This window comes from Salvia hispanica, chromosome 6, assembly GCF_029641045.1.
Source record: "Salvia hispanica isolate PSC_SH4W2 chromosome 6, Shi_PSC_v1, whole genome shotgun sequence".
Lineage (NCBI taxonomy): Eukaryota > Viridiplantae > Streptophyta > Magnoliopsida > Lamiales > Lamiaceae > Salvia > Salvia hispanica.
The window spans coordinates 30824330-30832752 of record NC_142697.1 but is presented as its reverse complement, the minus strand read 5'-3'; positions in this window follow the sequence as shown (position 1 = coordinate 30832752).

Genomic DNA, 8423 nt, shown 5'->3' with positions numbered 1-8423 from the left:
GTATATAATTCTCATCCAACCCCAATTAGTTTGAGGCCTTTTGGGAGTGAGAAAAAACAAATCCATGCGGACTTGATCCAAAACGGATAATAAACTAGTGTGCAGTCGATCATCCTAACAAAAATTTGGAAACCGCTCCCTCTCCAGAGAAGAAGAAATCAGAACGAGAAATAGAGAGAGAAGGGGCCGGGGGGTGTTGCTACAATAGTTCAAAAATAATAGATCGCCAACTTTAATTTAGCTTACAAAATAATTTAATATGCTTGGGAATTTTAAGAGAAAATCCTCATGTGGTATATGATGTCATGAAAATATTTCAATGTAGTACATGTATGTGTTATTTTGTATGCCTATGATTCTCTCGCATTAACTTTTATTATAAGATTGACTAAACCAAATCGATGTACTACTTTCACTAGATTTGCTTAGTGTTGGATCATCTTTTCTTTCTCTATTTTCATTCACAGATTTTTTATAATTCATAATTTAGTTTTTTTAGCAATGCACATTTTTCTTCTTCAATTACATTTAGTATTCAAAATTTTGATGTGAACTTCGGGTCACGATCCGACGTAATCGTCACTGGGACTCCATGCAATCTCACGATCTCTCGTATGTAGATTCGAGCTAGTCTATCCGATCCATGCGTTATCAGAATCGGTATGAAATGCGCACATTTGGTGACTCGATCCACAATCACCCAAATGGCGGTGTTTCCTTTGAGAGTCTTTGGCAAAGCCGTCACGAAATCCATGGTGATGTGCTCCCACTTCCACTCGGGTATTTCCAACGGTTGTAATTTTCCATAAGGTCGTTGATGTAAAGCCTTCACCTGCTGGCAGGCTAAGCAACGTTCCACAAATGCCGCGATATCCTTCTTCATACCATTCCACCAAAATGACTTCTTCAAGTCTTGGTACATCTTCGTGCTTCTAGGGTGAGCAGTGTATGGAGTCTCATGAGCTTCACTCATGATCTCATTCTTGAGTTCCTCGTTGTCGGGCACGCATAGTCTTCCTTCAAACATGAGGGCATTATCGGACTCTTCACTAAAATTTTCCGATTTGCCCGTTCTCACTTCCACTCGAATCTCTTCGAGTCTCGCATCCATTCGTTGCGCTACAACGATCCTCGTTTTCAAGTCTGGCTCTACGACTAAGGTGGCGATTCGTCTTTCCACCGTTTCAGGTGCCCTTATTACTTCTAATCGCAAATTACTAAACTCTCGTATCAAACTTTCCTCTTCCGATAGAAAAGCTAGTTGCGAATGGTCATTTCGGCTCAAAGCATCTGCCACCACATTTGCTTCGTCGGGGTGGTAATTGATACCACAATCGTAGTCCTTCACAAGTTCGAGCCACCTTCGTTGTTGGATGTTCAAGTCCTTCTTCTCGAAGAAATATTTCAAGCTCTTGTGGTCCGTAAAGATTTCACATCGAACTCCGTAGAGATGATGCCTCCAAATCTTTAGGGCGTGTACCACTGCTGCTAACTCCAAATCGTGTGTTGGGTAATTCAACTCGTGCGGTCTCAACTGTCGTGACGCGTAGGCGATCACCTTGTTGTTTTGCATCAATACGCATCCTAGTCCAACCTTCGAAGCATCGGTGTAGACTACATAGTTCACTCCAGACTCGGGCACAGCTAAAACTGGCGCGGAGGTCAACTTCTCCTTCAAGAGTTGAAAGCTTGCTTCACACTCTGGAGTCCAATTCACCTTGACTCCCTTCTTAAGTTGTTGCGTCATTGGTCTCGCTATCTTGGAGAACCCTTCTATAAACCTTCGGTAGTATCCTGCCAAACCTAGGAAACTCCGAATCTTGTTTGGGGTTGATGGTGACTTCCATTGTTGCACGGCTTCAACTTTGGCGGGGTCCACTCTGATTCCTTCTGCCGATACAATGTGTCCAAGAAAATTTACTTCTTTCAGCCAATATTCACACTTGCTGAATTTGGCGTATAACTTCTCGTTTCGCAAAGTCTCTAAAGCGATCCGTAGATGCTCCTCGTGCTCCTTCTCGTTCTTTGAGTAGACTAAAACGTCATTGATAAATACTAAGATGAATTTATCCAAGTACGGATGGAATATTCGATTCATCAAATCCATAAATACCGCTGGGGCATTCGTCAATCCGAACGGCATTACAACGAACTCGTAGTGTCCATATCTTGTGCGAAACGCAGTCTTCGGTATATCCTCCCTTCGTACTCGTAGCTGGTGATATCCGGACCTGAAGTCCATTTTTGAAAAGACTCCGGCTCCTCGAAGTTGATCAAACAAGTCATCTATCCTCGGCAGTGGATACTTGTTCTTAAGAGTCAACTTGTTTAGCTCCCTATAGTCGATGCACATCCTCATCGATCCATCCTTCTTCTTTACGAAAAGAAATGGTGCGCCCCACGGAGAAACACTAGGCCTAACAAAACCTAGGTCCATGAGCTCTTGGAGTTGTATCTTGAGTTCCTCCAACTCCTTCGGCGCCATTCGATATGGTGCTTTGGATACGGGTGCAGATCCCGGTTCGAGATCGATGGTGAACTCCAATTGTCAATCCGGCGGCGGTCCAGGTAATACTTCGGGGAAAACATCTGGAAATTCCCGCACAACAGCGACGTCTTCCACTCTTCTTTCATCATTCTCATCACCGTGAAGATAGACGAGATAGGCAGGTCGCCCCTTTCTCATCATCGCAGTAGCTTGCAGTGCAGAGATTATCGCGGTTCGTCGGTTCCTCGAGATTCCATGATACAGGATGGGTTCCTTTCCCGGAGCTTGTAGGGATATTTGCCTCTCCTTACATCGAATCGTTGCGAAATTTTCGCGGCCAACCAGTCCATTCCTAGGATCACGTCGGTATCTTTCATCGCCATAACTTGTAAATCGTGAGCGACTATCTTAAGTTCTCCTAGCACGATTTCTATGTTCGAGCACGTTCGAGATATTTCTATCGTTCCTCCTTCTGGTGAGGACACCATCATTCTATGTTCAGATTCGCTAGAAGGCAAGCCCAACGTGTGCACACACAACTCAGATATAAACGAGTGCGACGCGCCCGTATCAAACAACACTACAACAGGGGTGTTGAGAATTTCGCCCATACCTGTCAAATTTCCTTTTTCGCGTTCATCTTGTTCTTTCTTCGGCTTCTTTTGCTCCAACGCGAACGCTCTAGCTTGTGGAGGAAGTCTTGGGCGATGAGGTTGTTGCTGCCGCGACGAGTCGCGATTTCCTCTCAATTCACCTTGCGGCGCCCTTGATTGCTGACGGGATCCTTGATCGTTCTGCCTTGATCCCGATCCTACCTTGTTATTCGCACACTCCCTAGAGTAGTGGCCGTTTCCTCCGCAGGTGTAGCACTTGACGGCGTTTTGATATCGGCATTCTCCGAAATGGTACTTAGAGCACACATTGCACTGCGGTGCCTTGGGTCGATACTCTCCTCTCTGGCTAGACGTATGTTTCCCTCCTCCGTGCTGGGATCGATGCTGATTCGACTGGTGTCGTTTCCCATCGTAGAAATTCCTAGAATCCTCCCACTTTCTCTTCTCCCGGGAGTGATGTGATGGGGGTAGAGACGGTGTAGAGTTCTCCTTTGTTCCCTCTCTAGGCATTGCGGCTTCAATATCCAACGCGAGTGCCAAAGCTTTAGCGTAGGTGAGTCTCCCTCGACTGGCCAATGACATATTTATCTCGGACCTTAGTCCCTCACGGAACTTGTCCGACAGCTTCTCGTCAGTGTCGACTTGATCAGGGGCGTATCGGGTCATGCTGTTGAGCGCTCGATCGTATTCGGTAACGGTCATACGTCCTTGAGTCAGATTATGGAACTCGGATGCCTTCGCTTTCCGATAGCTCTTCGGCACATACTTGTTGTACAATTCAGTCTTGAAATCTTCCCACGTCATTGCTTCCACTTGATCTCGCGTCAAGGTCTTCGTTCTGGTATCCAACCAAAAGTCGGCTGCTTCGATTAGTTGGTGAGTAACGCAACTCATCTGTTTCCTATCATTGCATCCCAAGATTGCGAAGATACGCTCTATCGCGCGGATCCATGATTTGGCCTTGGCCGGTTCTCCAAGTCCATCGAAAACAGGTGGTTTCTGTTCCAAGAACAGCTTCACTATTTCCCGATCAACCGGGGGTGGGGGAGGCGGCGGTGTCTGAATTGACTGCGTCACACTCTCCTCGCTCGAAGGCGGAGGTGTCGGTTGACGGTTATGGCGTCTCGGCGGCATTCTGATTTATCAATACACGGATTATTCTCAAAATTCTAACAACCGTCGCGTGGTATAACAAGATGCATAGGACACTTGTTTTGGTGTATATGGCCAAGCAAAAGTGCATCACATAGATGGGTTTCACAGTAGTGTCAAAGCATTATTATCACCAAAAATCGGTTGCGCCATAGGGTATCAAAAGAATCATTGGTCCTTATCAACAAGGTAATTTTAATCAAGAGGCACTTATGCAATTCAAGTGGCAAGTATAGGGCGCAATAAGGTATTCCAAGATAGTGGTGTGATGATATGATGGCATGATAACATAGTGATTGACAATTTTCACAATGGCATGAGAAACAATATGGAAATCCATTGCATCATAAGGTAGTGAATAGTAAAAATTCTCCCCATAGCATATCAATCAAAAACATTGCCTCAATGAGGTCTTAGTATCAACGGAATTCAAAAGAGCAAAAGTAAAAAGGTACGGCAAAAGTTTAGCAAAAATATTCCAAAAATATGGGGGAAGCAAAACAATGTTTTCCACGACTATCACTCCTAGTCGATATCGTTCATATCCTCCTCGGGGTCCTCATCCTCATCGACATTTCCCATGTCCAAGTCGTGTCCTTCCTCGTAAGGTTCCTCGTCCTCGCTTGATCCACCAACATCCGGGGGCGGAGGGGTTATCGCGCGCATGTCCTCCACGTTCCCATTTATGACCAACGGGTTAGACGTACGAGTCCTAAGCCTTGGTTTAGTAGGGACACGATCAACGTGCGGCTCCTTATCACGACGATATCTCCATCGACGAGCCTGACCCGGCGGGTACTTGTGCGCTGGGGAACTAAGCGGCGGTCCATCCCTTGCAGCTGCCATGGCTGGGAGTAGCACTCCAATCAAGCTGATCATATCGCCTCGAGGCTTGTTCTCGGGCGGACTGAACCACGTAAACGGTATCGCAGCTTGAGCAGTCCATTCGCTCCATGGGGAAGGCAGGCTGTGGATCAATCTCGAGATCCCCGCGTGACGGGTAACTCCTCCATACGCGTATGCATCCATCCAGCGATCGTAGAATTCAGCGACGTAGGTTAGGAGAAAGGACTTTCCATCCCACTCAAACTCTTGGTAGGTCTCGACGGGGAAAACCTTGTTCTTCGCGTAACGGTCGCGCATCGGTGCGTAATACTGATTAGGCATCTACAAAAGAAATCTCAGCATCAGAACAAGGATCGAAGAAAATATCAATAGTGTATTTCGAATGATGCTGAGAGTATACGAGGGATATATATATATATATATATATATATATATATAGGTCGAACGATAGAGGTGTGAAGATAATATCATATCAAGAATAAACGGAATTTCATTTCCGAGACAAAAAGGCTCGTATATATACATATATATTTTTTGCGTTCCGGTAGTTCGCAATTTCGTTCTCGCAAGTTCGTTCACCTCGCATTCGGCGTTTTTATGCCTCCAAGTTCGATATCGTCATACAAATTTTCCAATCACAATACGATTTTCAACTAAGTATAGCATGATCAAGTTCAACTCATAGCGTTGTTCATCGAACAATCACGCAATCGCAAATCATATAGAATTTCATTTATTCAATTCGTAGCGATCTTGGTCGCAAATCACTTGCATAACAACATTCATCTTTTATTTTTGCATAATCACAGTTAGCAATTTCAATTGCATGCATAATCATCATTTCATATTCCAACACAAATTTCCAAATATCACAACAACTTCCATTCGCTTCATCTTTCAACATTTCATGATTCAAATCAACATTCAAAGATACATGTTACCTCATTCTTCGTGGTTGAGCGGAGACGAGTCGTGGTGTCGAAGATATTATTTAATCAATTCCCACAAATTTCAGATTTTAAGACAACAAGACTCTTGGGTCCAGAGCGGAAAGAACTGAGGCTTTGATACCAACTGTAACAGCCCGGCATTTCTAGGGTATAATAAATGCGGCGACTGCTACTTAGGCGAACTTAAATGCAACAAGAACAGAGACTAGGGTTTCAATTAAAGAGATTTACCGAGTATTTAATAAAGATCAAGGCAATAAGTCAACGGCTAACTTACGAGAAATCAAGACTTAATAGATTCGGCTCAAAAGTCAAAGGTTTAGCATAATTCCAACAAAACGCAATAATTCCCCTCATTCCAAAACAAAGAATTTAAGTTCACCACAACCAAAGATAATAAGTTTCAAAAATAATCAGCGGAAGCATTTCAAGAGAAAGCGGAGCCATGTATGAAGACACGACTACACTTATAGTTCCAAACATCCATTTTATTCGATTCAATCTTCTCAACACCACCGATCGCCCATCGTCGCTCAACCTGCACATAGGGAAAACACATGCAGGGCTGAGTATTTTAAACATACTCACTGGACTCATACCAAAACATTTTATAGTTATACCACCCTTACCATAGTGAACTCGAGGTTTTGCATTTATTTAAAGATCACAAAATATATAATGGACTAGCCAGTCAAACAATACCTCCCATTTTCTCATTATTTCCACAATCACAATCACAATCATTCCATAGTGCGACGAAAGTGTGGCCACACTTTTCGCCCACGAGACCGGCCGACTAGCAAGGACGGCTCCCGATCCCACCGTGTACACAGCCTGGTAGGGTTTGCGGCCCTACTCAGACCCGAATTCGTTTATATAGCCACTGTAGCCTAATGGAGCGTACTCACAATCTAGGCATCAGGCACTCACAATATCCAAAATAATTTATAGGCATGGCATAACAGTTCAATCCACCCTTATTTCTCCAACATCATAAATTTGCATATAGAAGAGTTTAAGAATAAAGCCCACCTCGATTTCCTTCGAGTTCAACAAAAACGCACTTCTTCTTGATATCACACCGGGAACGCGAACTATCACCTTTAGTTCATATTTTTCAAATAAGTCTCAAATCATGGATTAAAATTATGTATGATCTCACGTTTCCCTTTTCCCTTCGATTATTTTCAAAATCAACAATCAAAATCAAAGTACGATTATCATATCGTTTTTATTCACACAACAACTCCAGATTTATCATCAATTCGTGTCACGCATGAGTGCTTCTCTACACACAACATACGTACACACACCACACACGTGTGCACGCCTACCGAGGCATGCACATACACACACACTCTCGGCCACACACACACACACACATGCATCCAAATTCACCAATTAATTTCCCCTTCACTCATTCTAAATGCATGTGGACTCAGAAACACCGATTTATCGGTAGAGGAAGAAAAGATTAACAATAGAAGTACCTTTTCTTGCAAAAACAAACGGTAGAAACAAGTAGAATCTTGATTCTTCAATGAATTCTTGAATTGCAGCTTCGATTCTTCTCCAAAAGATGAAGAATTAATGGAGAAAGTAGAAGAAAAATTTGAGAGAGTGGGAGAAAGAGAGAGATCGAAATTTTGGGGATGTGGGGGGCGTGATTTGTGATGCTAGGGTTAGGTTTCTCACATGTATTTATAGAATCACATGTATTTATAGAGTGCCAAAATAATATCCAATAATTAAATAAATTAAGATTTGGAAGATTTTGAGAGATTTGATAGTAGAGAATGGCGTTGATTTAGTTGAGAAGTAAGGGGATTTTTGAAAATTATAGGCTATTTTAATAGCCTATAATTAATTCAAATATTTCACGGAGTAGAATAAATAATTAAATCCCCTCCAAATAAAAGGAAATAGGCGATTTTTGCCTCTTCTCACAAGGAATAAAAATCAAATCCTAATTTTATTAGGATATGGCAAGATCTTCTTAGATTTGGCAAGATATGCTAGGATATTTGAATTTAATTATGGAAGAGAGTCAATAAGGGATCTAATAATATAATAAAAATTCCCTTCTCCCATAATATAAGGATTTTCGAAAAATCCCTCTAGACCAACATAGGGTTTTCGAAATTTTCATGAAATAAAGGAATAATCGGACTTTGGATTTAATTTGGATAATTATCCCAAGCAATAATTAAATCCAAGAAAAATAGGATTTCTTTCCAATAGATAGGAGAGGGAAATTTCCACATACTTAAATAAAATGCTCCTATTTAATTCTCACTCATCCCTTAGGAAAATAATTCACTACAAATTATTTCTTCCCACATCAAAATATTCACATATTCGGATTTCACCTCC